The following is a 17,359-nucleotide window of genomic DNA, read 5'->3' as shown; positions in this document are numbered from 1 at the left end:
CTCTGTGCCCGGTCAGTCAGCTTTCCCCAAGCAGGGTTCAGGAGCAGTAGGAACCTCACATTTTCGGCAGGGCAAGGGACCGTGCATCACTCGAGGCAGCCAGGATCGATTAAGCAACCGTAATTAGCTCTAACGAACCGGGGAGACAAAAATGAGGGGCTCGTCAGCGCCTGTGCCTCGTGTTTTTCCACAACCACCACGGAGGGACCCGGCCGCCCCGTGAGGAGGCGAGGAGCACCCGGAGGCTGCGGGGAGCCACCGGGGCCGCTCCTTCCTCCTCCTCCTCCTCCCGCCGCAGCGGGGCCCATTGGCGGAGCCCGGCCCCGGTCCCACCCGCCAGAGGCGTGCCCAGGGCACCTGCCCCGCCGGGAGCCCCTGCCCGCCGTCCGGGGCGCCGGGGCAGTGCATGGGGCGGCAGGGCGCCCGGGGACCCGGACAGCGGCTCGCCGGTGCCGGCCAGGGGGGAGCCTCCGCTCGTCTGGCCCAGGGGCCGCCGCTGGCTCCGGGAGGGTCGAGGGCAGAGCCGGGGCGGCGAGGCGGAGGGGAGGGATGAGAAGTTGAGGGAGGACGGAGCGGGGGTGCCCTCTCCTCCTCCCGGCCCCGCCGCAGGTGCAGCGGAGCCGCAGCGCCGCAGGGAGCAGGGCCTGGGCTGAAGGGCGGCCAGCGGAGCCCCGAGCGGGGGGCGGCGGCGGCGGCGTTAACGGAGGCAGCGACGAGGAGAAGCGGCCCCGAGGACAGAGCGGTGAGGGAGCCGGGCAGCACCCCGGGGTGCCGGCCGGGCGGCGAGCGGGGTGGAGAGGGGCCGCAGGGGAAGGGAGCAGCGCCCCTGTGGCGTCCCCCGGGGAGGGGGAGCGGGCAGCGCCGTGCCCTTGGTGGGGGGCCGAGGGGCGTCGTTGTGGGGCGAGGAGGGGCTGCGCGCCCCTGAGGCGAGCCCGGGCTGGCGCCGTGAGGAGGGGAGGGGGCAGCCCCAGCCGCCCGTCGAGCGCCCCTAAGGAGGGACCGGCGGCTTCCTCAGCGCAGGGGAGGCGCCCGGGAGAAGTTTTGGGGGGCTAAAGGGGGGCACCGCAGGTGTTTGGGGTCGGGAGACCTCACCGCGAGGGGCATGGGCTGCCCTGCTGCGGGGGGTGCTGGGTGGCGTCCTGCCCCCTCGGCTCTGTGGGGTTTAGGAGGAAAGGAGTTAAGCGGCGAAGGGAGGAGGTCAATAAAAGTCCCGGGGTTAGGACAGGTATTAAGCGGTGTCCTGTCTTTTATGGCTTGTTTGCGCACTCACTGGAGTATGGCTGTGGAGCAATAGGAAATCATAAAACAAAAACAAACAAACAAACAAAAAAAAAAACCTGTGTTGTGTGCTCTTTGGGATTGCCTAGGAAGAGCAGCAGTGGATAAGTTTAGTAGAAGATAATCTTAAAGGTCTTTCCCCCGAAGCAAACACCTTGAAAGTAGTATTTTTGCTCTTCGTGCCATGACTAGGACGCTCAGTTTTTGAAGTAATTCGCATAATATCGGTTGTTTCTAGGTGTTTATTCTAAAAATGGCCTGAGTTGTGCTTCCTATTGGAAACTGCCTGCCTGGTTTTCCAAGCAATTATCACCCAAGGTCACTTAACGTATTTTAGCTGAGCTAGTTTTATAGCACTGACACAACCCTGTATGCAATTAACCTTTACTTCACATTTCCTTGTTGTTGTTCCCTTGCTCCAGCCATTGATCCAGACTGGGTGCTGCAGTGATGTCTTTTTTTTTCCAGAACTACTAACAAGTTCGTGCTAGGGTCTTAAATTCTTCCAAATGGCTCTCATGCGTTGTGAGCTGTCTTTGTTGAAAGAGTTATCTGTGAAATACTGGGGAGTGAGCGTGCATTGCTTGCATTTTGTTCTTGACCTTCGTGCAAGAGAAGTCATACGCTTGAAACAAGAAATCCATTTCACTGTGTCATATGCCTATTAAGTATAGGGACTCTAAGGTGAGTCTGAGTGCACTGTAACGTGTCTAATCACATTAGGGTACTCTATTAATACCCCTTAGTTTTTATATTAATGCACACTGAGCTCAGTTGGGTTGTTCTGAAATAGGACGTGGACTGAGAGACCTGCAAGTGGAAGAGAGCCTCGGAGACGTCCTGGCCTCCTGGTGGTGTGTGGGGCTGGGCTCACCTGCAGGGCAGAGGGCAGTGGGTCAGCTCTGCGCAGTGGCTGCGGACTGTTGTTGCAGTTCAGTGGAGTCGCCGCTGGATTTGGGCTTGGTCTAAGGTCAGGAAGGATGCTGCTGTAACTCTGGGTTGGTCCCCTGTAATGTGCTTAGGAAAATTAGTTCCTGTTTAGAGAACTTGAACGTAGTCTGTGAGACTTTGGTGCCATATTTATCGTATCTGAAAGACTTGAGAGGTTATGTGCTAAGCCTGGTCAGCCATTTGGAATGGTAAATGTCTTAATAGATTCACCTGGAGGAGTTGTGTTTGAGCTAGTAAATGAATGCTGGGGGTGCTATGGAATTGTAACAACATAAATTAGTTTTGGCAGAAAGTTCTCTTAATTTTTCTTTACAGTGCCACTTGATGCAGATTGACTTGATTGATTTCTGGAAATATGTTTTATTCCCAGGACTAGAAAAACAAATGATCAAATTCGTGTCTTCTCCCTGTGGCGTGTTACTACACACGCAGACATTGAGTAAGAAGGCACTGTGGCAAGCCTCGTATCCCCAAAATGATGCCACCATGCATCAGTTTGTGTATGGCCTTCTGTGGCACAGGCCTGTTGAGGCTTGTGCTCAGCTGGAACGCTCCTACCACTTCAAGGGCCTTCTGCAATTATACTAATAACTGTAATAAAAAAAAAAAAATCCTTTTCTGACTTTATTATTTTCTAATTGACCTTCCTAAGTGTGAACTGAGTTACTTTTGACTTGAACAGCTGAGTATTTTATTGCCCACACCTACCTTCCGTTGTGTGTTCCACTTCGGGCTCCTTGAGGCACATCTTTCCACATCGCTGCTTTTGTCGGGCGTCTTGCTTTAGACTAGTACCAAGAACTTGCATCAGTTTATTTTTATCCTGAATGAGTCCCTTATCACTTACTAGAAAAATCACAGTACAGCTTCAAAATTTATTGAGACATTTGTTGTAAGGTCATATTGAAGAGGTGGTTACTAAAGTAAATGTCTATTCTCTGCAGCTCCAAACTTACCAGAAATGCTTTTATTACAGTTTCAGTGATATTAGTGATATTTAAGAAGAGACTAAAACTGGCTGACAAATGCTGATACATGATAAGCAACTGAAATCATTCACTCTGTCTTGCTTGGAGTTTTATTCTTTTAACAATTTTTAGCATACGTGGCTATTTTTTGTTTTTGGTGTTTTTTTTTGTTTTTTTTTTTTTTTTTTTTGAAAGTATCTTGGGCTTAAAACAGACATTCTGATACAGATCACGGTGTTGTTTATGAATAGGCATTTTAGAGGGCTCTTCTGCCAGTTTTCCAGGAAGTAAAATATAGTAGCATCGTTTAATAGAATTATTGCTCCTAAATCATGTGCTTTATTTTTTCTAATTATGTGGAAGGTTTTTATTGCAGTTCTTTACTTGGATCCAGTGTACTGGAGAAGTAGTGAATCCCTTTGGAAGCTTTTAAAATGTTTATATGTTTTAACATAGTGTTCTGTGTTCTCAACCCCTAAATACGTTGGCATTCTTACCTATGTTTTTATGAAATAATGCATTTGTTTAGCGTTAGAATGCACATAATCAACTGTGTCTGGGGCTAAAGGACACACAACATCCTTGCTTGAATATCGGACTCTTGGAAATAGTATTTAACACTTTTTACAACAGGCATAGCTACTAGCTCAGTTCAAAAAAAATCTTTCTATGGGAAGTAATCCTAAATGGAGAAAAAATACCCCGAAACTTATGTTAAAAAAAAAACCAAACACCTGTAAATGTAACAGTTATGATTTAGGGGTTAAAGAGCAGTTGAAAGACAGTGTAGATGCTTGTTTTCTAAATATTATGGGTCAGAGTTGCAATAACATGACTCCTGACCATGATTTCTCGTAAGTAGCACAGTTGTCATGCACATAACTTTATTCCTATAGTGAAACAAGCACAGCTTTCCTCTTTGCTCTGTGCTGTGCTTTCCTTCTGTGAATGGGTGTTTCAGCTTCATGGGAAGTGAGTGATTTTAGAGTGTTTTCCCCTCCTGCTCAACAACTGAAGGGAGACTTTACTGGGAAGTCAGGAATTCAATAGCCAGCCTCAGGTTCTCAGCTGAGTTGGAAATGAGCCCTGTTGAAACAACGTGCATTGTAAAAGAACAAAAACTGATGACATTTTCTTGGTGGGGTAAAGCCCTCTCTTCAAGGGGAGGTAGCAATGCGAATGTAAAAGGTAGAGTTCCTTATTTTAAGACAATTTAAAACAATTGGAAAAATTGTTTTCACCTGTACAGTGACAGCAGTCTTTTTGGAAGTTGACATTTCATACTTCTGTTACATGTGGGAATTGACTGCATAGCTGTAGCAACCTTCAAACATTAACTCCCTGGTTCAAGGACTAGGTTGTAGCTGCATTTTAATCAGTGCCTTCACATCTGCTGAATTTGGTGGTTTTTTTTCCCAACCTGGAAGTCATTTGACTTTCACATAAGTCACATGAACACGGTTCTGTAATTTAATGCCAAGTACACTGATTCATGAAGTCTGGGTGTTTAAAAAAGGGTCGTAACGATTTTCAACAAAAGCATGGCCAGGAGTCACACTGCTACTTACTTGTACTTAACTTTGTTTTCAGAACTTCTGTGTTCCCCCCCGATTTAATGTTTAAAATGAGAGATTTCAAGTTCAGAGCAAAGTCAGATACTTCCTAGCTAACACTGTGAAAGAAGCATATTTGTCTGAATGAAATGTGGGCTAGGAACAGGGATTTTGGCCGGGGTAGTGCTCTGAACATCACAAGAATTTAGCAGCGAGGAGGTACACAGCTTGCTTTTGAGGAGGAATGGGCAGCAGAGCTGCGAAGCCCACGGCACCTGACAGCTCAGCAGTGTGGCTGGATGTGCTCTCTGCAACTTGCAGCACCTGGAGAGGGAATGCACTCTTCTGAACGCACTTGTGCGTTTCTCCTCTCGGCTACACCTTTCCTTGAACTCGCTGAGACTGCAGATATAGTTAGTCATTTCAATCTCTTTTGTTCCATGGAAGAAAGAAGTACCTCCTACCCCCATCACAGTTGATTAAATACTGTTGTCTAAGATGAAACATGGGAAAAAGACTCCAGGAATAACAAGGCAAACATAGGAGATGTGCCAAATACATTAATGTTTCATGTGATTGGAAACAAGATAGTGAAATATTCCTTCAAATGAGTACTTTACTCTGTTTCCCCCCCTCTTACATGCTGTTCCTGCACTGCAGAAGTAGTTTGCTCTGTTTCAGACTACCAAGATTCAGAACTTTTCTTACGGGATAGTTGTTGGAGAACGTAGATGCCGTATGCAAGTAGTTAAGTGTTTATTCTGTACGTTTGCTTGGGAAGCCAGTTTTTCCATCTTATCATAATGTAAGCAAGTGCTGAAAACGACTTTTGTATAACATGGGTGTGCTGGGGCTTACACTTGGACCTTAGTGGCAGTACCTTGAGGTGCATTCTTGACTGGGAGGTTGCTGCCAGTGAAGGTCTCGCAGGTGAAGTTTGGCATCGGCTGCACTCAGGATAGAGCATGTGCTGCAGATTGCCATGCCTTTGCAGGAATTTCCCTTGGGGGAAGGAAAGGCTCAACCAACTGTGGTGCCTGCCGAGTCAGCAGGTGCACAGAATTAAAGAACTGTTGGCTGGAAGGATCTCTGGAGGCTCTTACACAAACTTCCAATCAATGCAGGATTGTTGGCAGCATAAGATTGGATCAGCTGTGGCTGTTTTTTATCCAAGTCCTGAACAGATCCAAGGATGGAAATCCCACATGCTCCCTGGTAACCTTTTCCAGTGTCACACCGGGACTTGTTAAGCTGCAGTTTGTGGCTGCTGTTCCACACAGTAAGAGCAAACAGATAGCTAAGGAGTTTGGCTAGGAAGCTAAATGGGAACATCTGACACAGTGGATTGGTAAGGTAGAAGCAAGTGCATACTCTGATCACCGCATTATTATTATTATTATTACTATTATTTTAAACCATTGTACCTCTCGGGTTGCTGCATGGTTGCCAAGTCACATCTGTGTGTATTCCTGGTGGTTTTAGGGCATCAGCTGAAATTCTGGTTATTGCTTGTGGGCCATGGGTAGTGCTGGCTGCAAATACTCATGTGGTGTAAGAGGTGCATCAGTTCTTCATGCACTGAGCATGCTGCACTGATACTCTGAAGTGAGCTACAGGCCACGTAAATCTTGCTGCTATTCTGTACCTTGCTGTAAAATGAGATGTGAATCTCTTCTTTCTAGGGCTCTGTCCACTAAGCCTGTTACACCTGAGGGAAATTGGCGGTCACAGCAGTCTAAATAAAATGTGTACACCATCTTAAATACAAAGAAAGATTTGTTGTAGAATTAGACCCTTGATTAAACCTTGCTGGTCATTGAAAGATTCTTATTGCCTGTCCCTGGGATATTTCAGCGATGTCAAAGAAACTGAACCTTCAGAGCTGTGCCTTTGTGTATGGTGTTTCTTGGGCACAGAAGTCTCTCAAATGAAATTGAGCATATAATACTCGTGGGAAGTTTTGCTTACAGAAATTCTTCATTTTAGAGAGCTTGGGATGGAAGATTTCAGGTGATTTTAGTAATGTGACTGGATAGGCCAGCCTAGTGTTTGGGGTATCCGTTGCTTGTGGGGTCTAGAAGTCTGTAAATGAGCTATTAGTGTAAATCTGGAGGGCTTGCGTGGAAACTCACCCACATTTGACTATGAGAAATCTCATTTGAAGCTTGAGGATCTTGTAAAAGAGATCCTACTCTCCTGTATGCCATGTCTACCTTAGAAATATGGCAGCTTTGTTACAGTCTTTAACTGTTGTAGTGATATATCATTAATTACTCTCCCTTGTGATACTTTGGCAGTTGCTTAGCTTATTAGTTAGCTTTATTTTCATGAAAGCACTCTAGAAGATTAGAATACTCCAAATTATTGTAGTCTCACTTTTTTATGGAACGGTCAATCTTGCATTAGTACCATAATTTTTAATTTACTGTTGAAGTAACTTGATAGTCTACAGTAGGGCTGTAGTTAAGAGAGCATGTTTGTTATAAACAACCATCAACTATTCCTTATTACACAGTGGTAGCATCCAAAAAGTCCTAGTTGCTTTCCAGAAGTGGATTAAGATGATCACATCTTCCTGAAGGTGGAATTTTACTGGGTAAGGGTAGGTGCACGAGCACTTGTACAGCACTTGGTGCGCATCTGGGTGGCTTCTTGATTTGTTTTGGTTTTACACCCAGATTGACCTCTGTGAATCTTGTTCTCAGAACTGCAAGTCATCGTTACCGTGACTCTGAGTTGGATCCAAGTTCAATTTTTCTTTAATATTTGTAAATTAACAAATTGTAAAGAAAAAAAAAACAACAAACCTTATCTTCAGACTGTTTCCTTTCTGAAGTTATAATGCAATTTTAGCCCACTGCTGATACTAGAAACTTGCAGGAAGCTTCTGTGTATTTAAAATTGCTTATGCAGTAGCTGCATAAGCTCGAGTCTTTTGTTAGCCCTTGCTGGAGTGCAGTCTGTACATCTTAAGGTTCCTGAGCTGATTTTTGTCTTCTGTCATTCTGACAGGCCGTGAACGTTGTATTCAGAAGGAGAAAAGCAGTTGTGTGCATAATTTTTCTCTTTAACTATCGACTCATACTAGGAGTTGGTTCAAAGCAGACACCACAAAACATGCACGTATCTGAAAGCAGAAAAAAAAAAAAAGTAGTAACAAAAACCTGCCTGTTGATGCAAACATTTCAAAGCAACCTAGCACTGAACAGACTGTCCAAGCTGGATCTCGTTGGAGTACAAGTTGTTGCTGCATATGATCTCGAGCAATGCAATTAATTGATCTGAATAAGAGGAAAACATTTTTAATAAAGTATTTTAACTTTGAATAAAGTTTTATTTCCCACTGCAGTAACAAATGTGCCATGGTTTCCTTTGTGAATCTGTTTGTGCAGCTTATTAAAATGTAGTTATTTGCTATAGGGTGAAGTCACAACAGAACAAAGAATTGCTCAGTGCTGCTAGGTGTCATGTGATGGCGTGACCAGGGACAGCTTGTACCAAGCTGAAGCTAGCTGTAGTGAAAGATGAAGCGTCCCCCTGCTCCTCCAAAGGATTATCAAGGTTGGAATAAAACCCCCATAAAATGTTTGTTTAGGAGGAGTACATTGTTTCAGATTGTGAGGTTTGAGGCAGACTTTATGCTGGCCTGAGGTCTCTTCCAACCTAGATGACTCTGTGATGGCCTGCATAGGCTTTGTCATGTCAAGTTTGCAACACAGCCCTGCACTGCAATGTCTTCCATCCTATTCTTTAAAGAGTCATTTTACCAAAGAAGAATCTTGGCACTGATAAGTGTTTAAAATAAGTAAGTTTTACTCAACCCCCCCCCCCCCTTTCTTTTTTGGTGCTTAATGAAACCGATATTTCAGCTTGTGCCAGTGAGAAAGGGAAGGATTTTGGGGTGACTTTTCCTGCTTCCTAGTGAAATGCTCGTCCCATTGGTGGAGGCATGCTTTTCTCTTCTCTCTCTGCAGGTAAAAGGATTTCTTCGTTTTCCTCCCTGGCTTGCAGCTGCAGTTCCTGGTGGTGCAGTGCTGCATGTGTTGCCATAAGCTACACCAGGACCATGCTGATGGGAGAGCACTCACTTCTTAGGGACGGATTCATTGACAAGGAATACCAGTGTCACACTTCAAAGCAGGTGACTTGTGCTGTGTGTAGGCAGCACAGGAGCTGGGGGTGAAGTAACCCCAGACAGCACAGAGGAGACCTGCATAATACGGGGCGTGCTGCAGCAGAACCTGAGCTGTCTGTGGGTGAGGGCGCAGGGTGCCGGAGCAGCCCGCTGCTTCCTCAGGTTTCTGTGCTGAGCTTCCTTCTTGTCCCCAGGCACAGGGCAGCACGTCAGCTCCGCTGCCACGCCACATCTGCTGGGATTTCCTCCGGTTCGGGCTCAAAACAAAGAGCTGCCCCACTGATGTCTCTGCATGTCCCCTTCCAGCCACGGCCCCGCGGTGGGCTTCAGGTCCCCTGTCAAATGGCTTGGCACACAGCAGAACAAAAGACCACTTGCTGCTCCTGCCCTCTGTGCTCTCACTGGAGTTACTAAAATCTCTTCTTCCTTTGTTGTGAAGTGTTTCTAACTAGCTTGCTGGCTAGCTCTAGGAATGTGAGTATTTCAGAGGGTGCAAAATCTTTACGGAGCTTATTTTCATGCAGTTATTTGGGAGGGTGCCTCTCTCCCTTCCAACCACAACTGTTCTGGGAATCATTTATTCTGAGGGAAATCTCTCCGTGACCAGTGCTGTCGATGTTGCAGCATTATCATGCTGAGGTGTGTGGGGCTTGCTGTGGTTTATAAGTGACTTGTTTAAACGATTGAATATATTACTGTTAATAATTTACCAGTCTTGTAGGAATTTCTAATATATTCATAGAGTAATAAAGATTATCTTTTTAGAGATAATCAGTCTTTTCAGATGTTTAGGATTACTTTTCATGGCCACGAAGTTTCTAATTACAGCAGTTATTTCAGAAAGCCGGTGGTGAAGTGCTAGCAGGAACGTTAGACCTCAGTCACTGTTGCTCTGTGTTCACCTTAATAAGGCGTTGTCTTATGTACGAGTTCTATTCCCATGTAATGTTTTTAATAAAATCTACCTATTAGCATGTCTATTCAGTGTTTTGCCTGCTGACTCTAAAACCTGTATTTTTGAATGTCACTTTTTGAGTGACGTTTTTTATTTAAATCTTTTTTTTTTTGCACAGCTCTCAAAAAGCTTAGGTAAAACCCTGTGTTTAATAAAACACAAATAATGAGCCCTCACTGAAAAGGGCGTCATAAATTGCATAGCTTGTGGACTCCTTCATAACTGCTTTGCTGTTTGCCTAAGTGGCACAGTGGGTCTGTGATGGATGCTTACAGCAACGTCATCATGTCTGTGGATCTTCCTCTCAGCTGTGGATGTGGCACTCTTGTAGTCATGGAAATGCTTCAGTCACTGGGTAAAAGAATGCAGTAGTTGAATAAACTGCACAAAGTAAATGCAAAGGCCTGTCCCTGTTTGTGTGCACACCATTTCTTTCGAATCATTTCCAATAACATCTTAATTTATTCATTTGGTTGAAACAGGAGCCTGTAGTTACAAGCCAAATCTCAGTACTTATCTAAACCATTGCAACACAAAATAACAATCAGAGCATGCACTACCTCAGTAATTTGTTGAAAGATCTGTGCTAGGAAAAACTGAAGAATATAAATCTGAAGGTTCTGCAGTCCTTGTTATCAGAATCTCTTCCTAGACAATGTATTTTGCTGCTCCAAGGCTCTGTACATACACACATTTCTGATGCTTTCATCTCTGAGAGCACATGGGGTGTTTAGTAGCGGTTACTTCCTAATCTTAAACTGCAGTGTGCTGCCTGAAGTCAGTTTATGGGCCTGATTTCCTTTAATGCTCCTAAAGGATTATAGCATAATGCTTCCTATTACCTACAGAATACGTACAGCACAGTAAGTGGGATTATAGGTTGTGTGTTTTGCAATTGCCAGCTTTGAAGGTTTAGGAGTCAACTTGGACTTTCAGATTGAAGAACAGGGTCTTCTCTTACCCTTATCTGCTATGTCACTTTAATTAAAAACCTTCGCGTGTCTGTGATCATTTGATCCTCTTCTGAATATGCTACTACATGTGATTTGGTCAGTGAATTTCTTCAAATTTTGGCATTTCTGTATACCAGTGCTTGACAAGAAATACTGACGTGGGCTGGTATTAAGCGTTGAAGAAAATGTTTTGAGGGGAACTTGAAATTTATTTTTTTTTGAAGCGATGTCTTGGAGCACATCACAAATATAAAGGAAGACTTGTTCTTTTATTTGTTCCCTGGTATAAGTAATGCACTGCATTCACGCTTGTGTGCGCTTATATATTTTGTATTTTTGTTGTTAACACCAACTATTTGCTTGTGTCTGATAGAGCTGAGGCTTGCTTGGGTTGCATATATTTTATTACTGAATCATGCTGTAAGTACTGTTAGAGAACCATTTATTTGTTTTGGAATATCTTCTTCCTCTTTCAGCTTTACACCTAAGTGTAAATGGTTTTTGTTAGTCATTCCTTGCTATCTTGGGCTTGATAAAATGCTTTGCTTACAGGGCCTTTGGTCATGCAACTAGCTCCGTAGGGCTTGGCTCTCTATTTGTTTAACTGAAATGTTTACAAGCCTATGAAGGCTGGATACCATGTTTTATCTGTGAAACTGTGTTTAATAACAGTGAAAGCAAACAGATTTGCACATAAAATAGGTGGATGTTGATGGGATTTCGAACAGGCAGTGCAGCACTGGGGCTCCAATAAATTGGGTAATGTGGGTAACGCTTCAGGTAACAACCTGCTTTTCGGCCTGCCTCACGCTCCACTGCCCAAGATAACCTGTGCTCTTTCTTTCTCCTCTTTAATGCTTCAGTTTTATGAAGAGCAGTAGTAACCCACAGTCAGTAGCTGCCAGCGCTTTACGGGGAGCTTCTGGTGCTCTTGGTAACTTGTTGGCTTTCAGCCACAGCCTAGAGCAGCCTTTAAGGCACTGTGCTTTCCACAACACGTTTCTTGCTACAGCTAGAAGGCACACTATCTAAAAACCACGTTGGGTGTGTTGATAACTGTGGTGGGCGCTGTAAGGTGGGACTGACTGCTGAGGTGATGCTGTCCTGCTTATGGTGCTGGTTTCTTGCTCCCAGGTGGAGATGCGAGCCAGTGGGTTAGCAAAGATGGCAAATCTGACTCGGTGACGGAAAGCACCCTGCTCTGCAGTGCCCTGGTGTATCCCAGTGTGGAAACTGCATCAGATTTTCAACTTATATTTCAGTTTATTCACTGATAAATATGCCTCATTTCTTTGTCAATAAAAGTTTTCTGCTTTCCTGCATTTTCTTCGAGTCAGATCAGGTCATTCATGAGCTGACAGCTGTAAAAGTAAGGTTTTTATTCTCCTTTTTGAAATACTGAGTTTTATATAACTAATTGATAGTAGAGAGAGAGGACAATACTGTGAGCAAGGCTCAGGTGATAAATCTGTATGTTACCAGGACTCTGTTGGCAGTTTGCAGTGAATGCTGTTCGCTGAAATGCATGTAAGTCTCAATTTTCCCCCTTTTTGGTAATTATACTTCTGTGAGGCACCTTATTAGCTTCCCACTTGCAGCTAGTCATTTCAGTGCTAATCAGCATTTGCACTTGGGCTTGCAGAGGTGAAAATCTAGTTGGTAAGCCTGCTTTTTTTAATGCGTGCTGGTATCTGTTAAATTGTAATGAGAAATTGGAAACCTTTGGGTAAGATGAGAGAGATCAGTGGCCGGGAAGATTGCTCCTTTGCTGTCGGTGCAGTGCTGCTGTTTGGTATGAAGGGCACCTTCCTAGCTCCCAGTCTTCTGACCAAACTGCCCAGGTAAACTCAGCCACCCGTAGCAAATCTAAAGAAAGGCTGAAAGGCAGGAAGGGACTTGAAAAAGTCCCTCCTGTCACGCAACTCCATGTCTGTAAACTTCATTTGCTTCTTCAGAAGTGAGGAGAGTTCTGTTATTAGTGACTAAAAAGTACTGCTTTACTACTGTGTGTAAGTACTGCCTGCTTTTTTGGGTAGTGGTGACTATTCTCACAGTTTGTTCCAGCTGTGCAGAGTGCCAAGGTGCTTGGGAGCTGCTTTGGCTTCTAGAACTGACTGCTCTAGGGAAAACAAAACAAACAAACAAACAAAAAAACACTGAAAACAGTATTGCTGGTTTGAAAATGGGTATTGCTGGGAGATTCAGAAATAGGCAGGTAGGCAGCCAGTGGAAGAAACCAGAGAAAAAAGTCCGGGTTTTAATTACAGGGTGGTTAGCACATTGTTAAGGGTTGGCAGTAAATCTTATCTTCGGTATGTATTTCAGTGCTGTAGCTGGCTGTTGCATAAATTATGAATAAGGATGATTTAAAAATATTTTTTAGGATTGAAATACAAACGTAGTGTTAGTTCACTTTTAAAATACTAATTCAAGCATTAGGACTTCTTTGTGTAATTCATATGAACTTAAATGTCACCCCATTTCTTTCTGTGTTTCCAAATTTTTCTGTATAGGGCCTTCACGAATAAAACGCGGACTTCTTATCTGCACAGTCACATTTCCTGTTCTCAGTCCTGCTTTGTGTTTCTGGGTGAATAGTAACATGTTCTGTTAAAGTAAAAATAAACCAGGAATTAGAACTCTTAATCAGCTGGAAACATCCCTTCAACAGTCCTCTGTAGGTGCTTGGTTTTCTGCAGCCCACGTTAAAACTTGTACTTTCTCTTTCATTTGAAGAACGACATGCAAGCCATTAACTTTATGAGAAGCCATTGGAATAGGTTTAATGTTTAACTTCTTCCAAGAGCTGAACTCTCTACAGAAAGCAGTTGCGTTTACTTGTATAAAGCTGCTCCTTACGTCTCCTTTTTCTCCATACCTCTTCTTGCTTTTTGGCTTAGAGGAGTAAATGGTTTCATTCCGTGGTAATTGTCTTAAGTATTTAAAAAAATAAAATTGAGTTTTGTTCCTTCTCATTTTTATGCCTTCTGCTTTAAGAGGCTAGTATATGCCACCAGAAGGAAATCTTATTCTATGCAGGCAAATTCTAGGCAGAAAGATTTAGGACATTTTTTATACTATTAACTGTGATGGAGAAATGTCACCCTCTGGCTTTGTGTTTTTTTTTCGTTCCTACTATACAAACATTTGACCATTCCTTTTCACAGGATCCCTTGCAGCAGAACACAGTGGTGCTGGATGCTGATCCCTTTTAGATATTTTGCCGATGCCTTGTTCTGGGAGTTTGTGGATGATGGGTTGCAGGGGGAGTGCTCCGTTTTCGATGGGCTGGCACTGAAATGAGCCTTGTGGCTCTCGGAGGTGAGACGGGTTGGAGATTCCCATCGAGATGGGCATCAGCAGCTCTCTGTGTCGTGCAGGGAGTACCTCAGGTCTCCAGAGGACCCCTGCCTGATGGCAGGGAGCTGAACGCACGGGGTTGTGTGTTGCTGCCGGGGGTACCTCACTCAGTGTCTGCTACCTAGTCTGCAAAATGGGAATTGGGAGCACGGTTAGTTGGTGAACTGAGTGCTGTTGCATATTGCCCGTGCTTCTGCTCGATGCAGACCTTGCAAGCTCCCAGCCCAGGGCTGGCCAAGGGATGAAGTTACGAGGCTGCATCCTGGGGGCTCCCACCACAGGTGGAGACTTTGGTTGAGTGCAATATGAGGTCAATGCCATTGCTTCCAGTAAGAAGGGTCCCTTAGTGGGCATTTCTCTATAGAGTCAGGTGTTTATTACCTCTGTGGTTTGGCAGGCCCTGTACGTATATTTTCTTGTCCCTGTGGAAGATGCTTGTGTTGGAAAGGGGAACTCCGTAACAGCATTTTGGATCGGTTCTGAGTAGTGAAGGCACTGAGAGGCTTCTAGAGAGGAGTGTCATCTGTTATCATCGATGCACAGCAGGAGAGGAAAAACTAGTGTTTCGTAGCTGCTTGTAATTCTGGTGACAGATTTACATGTTAGCTAGCTCGTGCTTTATGGGAGGCTCATAAAGATGAAGTCACTCGACGTGTTCTCATGTAAGGCAGCGCTGTGCAGTGAGGGCGGGGATCGGAAGAGGTGGTGTGATACTGACAGCATCCTAAGGAAGTGCAGAGGTAATTCTGGGTGGCTTTCGGTGGCATGTGCAGAGATGAAGCAGTGGAAAATGCGCCTTAGGGCTAAGGATTGTACCTGCGTGCTCACTAAGACGTGCTGTGCTCGGAGCCCGCGTCGGGTCAGGAGATCAAAGTACAGCATGGGGCTCCTGCAGCTGGCAGCCGGTTGGGTCACGGCGTGCCCTGAGGCTTCTGATACCTCTGATTTACAGGGATCTCAGAAACATCAACTGTTTCTGCATTTCCCAATCCATCTACGGTTTTGTAACATCCCTGTTGTTGACAGAAGCAGTAACTTAGATCATGGGAATGCTTATAGCACGAGGAGGTAATCAATAGTGTTTTTTCCAAGTTTGACTCATCGCTTTCCTTTCATATTTCATTGATAAACCATTTTTATTTAAAACCAAGCTTATGTAGTGCATGCTCTCCTCCAGCAGCATTGATGGTGATAGCCATCATCCTTTGGGCTCATCCTTCCCCAGCACAGCCCCCTGCTGCTGTGTAAAATCTGCCAGCCCCACAGCTGGGAACGAAACAAGGTGATCAGTGAGGTAATTAGCGGGGGCCTGGGTAGTCACATCCTTCAACGGGGAGCTCCTGGGAGGGCAGCTGAGCCTCGTGGTGTGCTGTGGTTTTTTAGAAAGCCTCCAGTGAAAGCCAAGGCCTGGACCCAAACGGCAATTTAATGCTTTAATTGGTCTGTGAGGTCCAGCATTTGTGCTGGAAGTGTAACCAATGAGAAGTAATGGAGCCATGCAGTACTGGACTCTTTTTTCTCAGCGTTGGTGTCATCGTTCATTTTTTGTCAAAGCTTTAATAGTTCTTAAGAAAAAAAAATGGAGAGGCAAGCTGTTTTTCATGTAGAAAGAACGCTTTTTTGAACTTTGTTGGAGAATGAACAGGGCTATTGTTTCGTTTGATGTTAATTACTGCTGTTGCAGGGGAGGAGGTGTTTTAGGGTCACCTCTGACACCCTGATTGAGGCAGCTTAGCAAACAACTCGATCTCATCCGATGTCAGGCAAGAGTGCAGCATAGCAAAGGCTTTGAAAGCCGCTGGTAATATTTGCAGCAAGGAATTTCCTCTCTCTCCCCCTGAAGTGTTATCTTGGTAAAATTGAGCTTTGTGCCTAGGAACAGCAAAACTTCTCCAAGTTCTTCCCAGAGCTACCTCAGCCCATGGATGTGTTGTGTTGGGGGGATCTCAGTGAATTCTCCGTGCTTCAGTTCTTTACCACCTGCTCTTGGGTACCATAAGGTTTTACTGTGCCTCTTCCTGGTGTGGGCTTTTTCACAGCAAAAGGAGGAAAAAAAAGTCTCTTTGCCTGTGTGAACTTTCTTGTGTGTACCTGTGTGCACAGGCACACGGCTGCTGGTGGTAAGAAGTTGGGAGGATTTTCATAAGCGCTGGTCAGTAATCTCCTAGGTGGTGGTAATGCTCTCTGAAGGCAAGCGTGGGACAGGTTTCAAGTACAGGAAGAAGACTTATTACACGAGAAATTTGATCTAAATATAATCTATGTACCTTGTCGTAATTCTGCAGCTTTAAGTTAGACTCTGCATGCTTATAAAAGCTTCAAAGTCAAGCAAGCTGCAAAATCTGGAGTAGGGGAAAAAAATGGGACATAATTCAGAAAGACCCACGTTAGATTGCAGCAATACAATTCAGGTGCTCTTTTGGTGAGCTGGTAACCCACCTAACATTACCAAAAAAAAAACCAATAATGAAACAAAAAACTAAGCAATCTGTAGGAGGGTTACAGGAGAGCACTGTGAGGAGATAACAAGGCCCGAGTAGTAGCATTATCAGTTTCTGTACTGCTTATTTCTAAAGGACACCGCAACAGACTCCTGTTTCCACATGGATTTGGTTTGGCACGAGACAAGAGCAGGTTGTTTGGTTTGGCTTGTCCTCAATTCCCTGTGCTAGGAGGGTTAATGTGACTGAGGGGCATTCTGACATGCCCTCTCTGTGCTTTTCATATGCTTTGTTTTCATCCGGCTTTATTCACCAAAACACAAGGAAAATTCTTTTCCCATTCCCTTGAAGCCCGCTACTGTCAAGAACTGCCTTTAAAGTGACGTTGTTTGTGGTGTAGGCTAGAGTTCATGCCTGAACGTCTGTGCAAGTGCCGATTAAAGCAGCTGGAGAGTCCAGTACTTGTAGAAGTGCCTCAGTGGAGGCTGATGGTCATCTATGTGGTATAACTCCCTTTATTTCATTTGTTCTCATACACAGAGTGCGATTTTTGAGAGAAGGAAGTAGTCACACTGGTTCTTACTGGTAACATCTCCCTGCCAGATCTTGATTCTCCATCCCGATGTGGCCGATCAGTGTCACACTAACCAAGAAAAACATTGCCTGAATTTCCACGTCCTTTTAGAGGAAAAACTTATCTTCTTAGTTCTTATTAGCTTATATGAAAATAAAACAGCAGGAAACGCTGTCCTTAAATCAGAGTGG

At 44.6% G+C, this 17,359-nt stretch overlaps 1 protein-coding gene across 2 annotated transcripts in view; it reads left to right on the top strand.

Moving 5' to 3' along the window:
• The first annotated feature begins 397 nt into the window (after positions 1-397).
• Positions 398-17,359, top strand: part of UGT8 (UDP glycosyltransferase 8) — a 41,487-nt gene continuing 24,525 nt past the window's right edge. Inside the window, exon 1 of one of the 2 annotated variants that reach the window (XM_032187254.1) lies at positions 398-742. The gene's annotated coding sequence lies outside the window, so the exon portion shown is untranslated. Of the gene's footprint in view, positions 743-2,324; positions 2,418-17,359 lie in introns of those variants that run through there. The other variant, XM_032187255.1, reaches the window with a different exon arrangement.

The sequence above is a fragment of the Aythya fuligula genome, chromosome 4 (assembly GCF_009819795.1).
Source record: "Aythya fuligula isolate bAytFul2 chromosome 4, bAytFul2.pri, whole genome shotgun sequence".
Taxonomy (NCBI): Eukaryota; Metazoa; Chordata; class Aves; order Anseriformes; family Anatidae; genus Aythya; species Aythya fuligula.
Note: the sequence above shows the minus strand (reverse complement) of the source record. Positions and strands in the feature narration are given on the sequence as shown.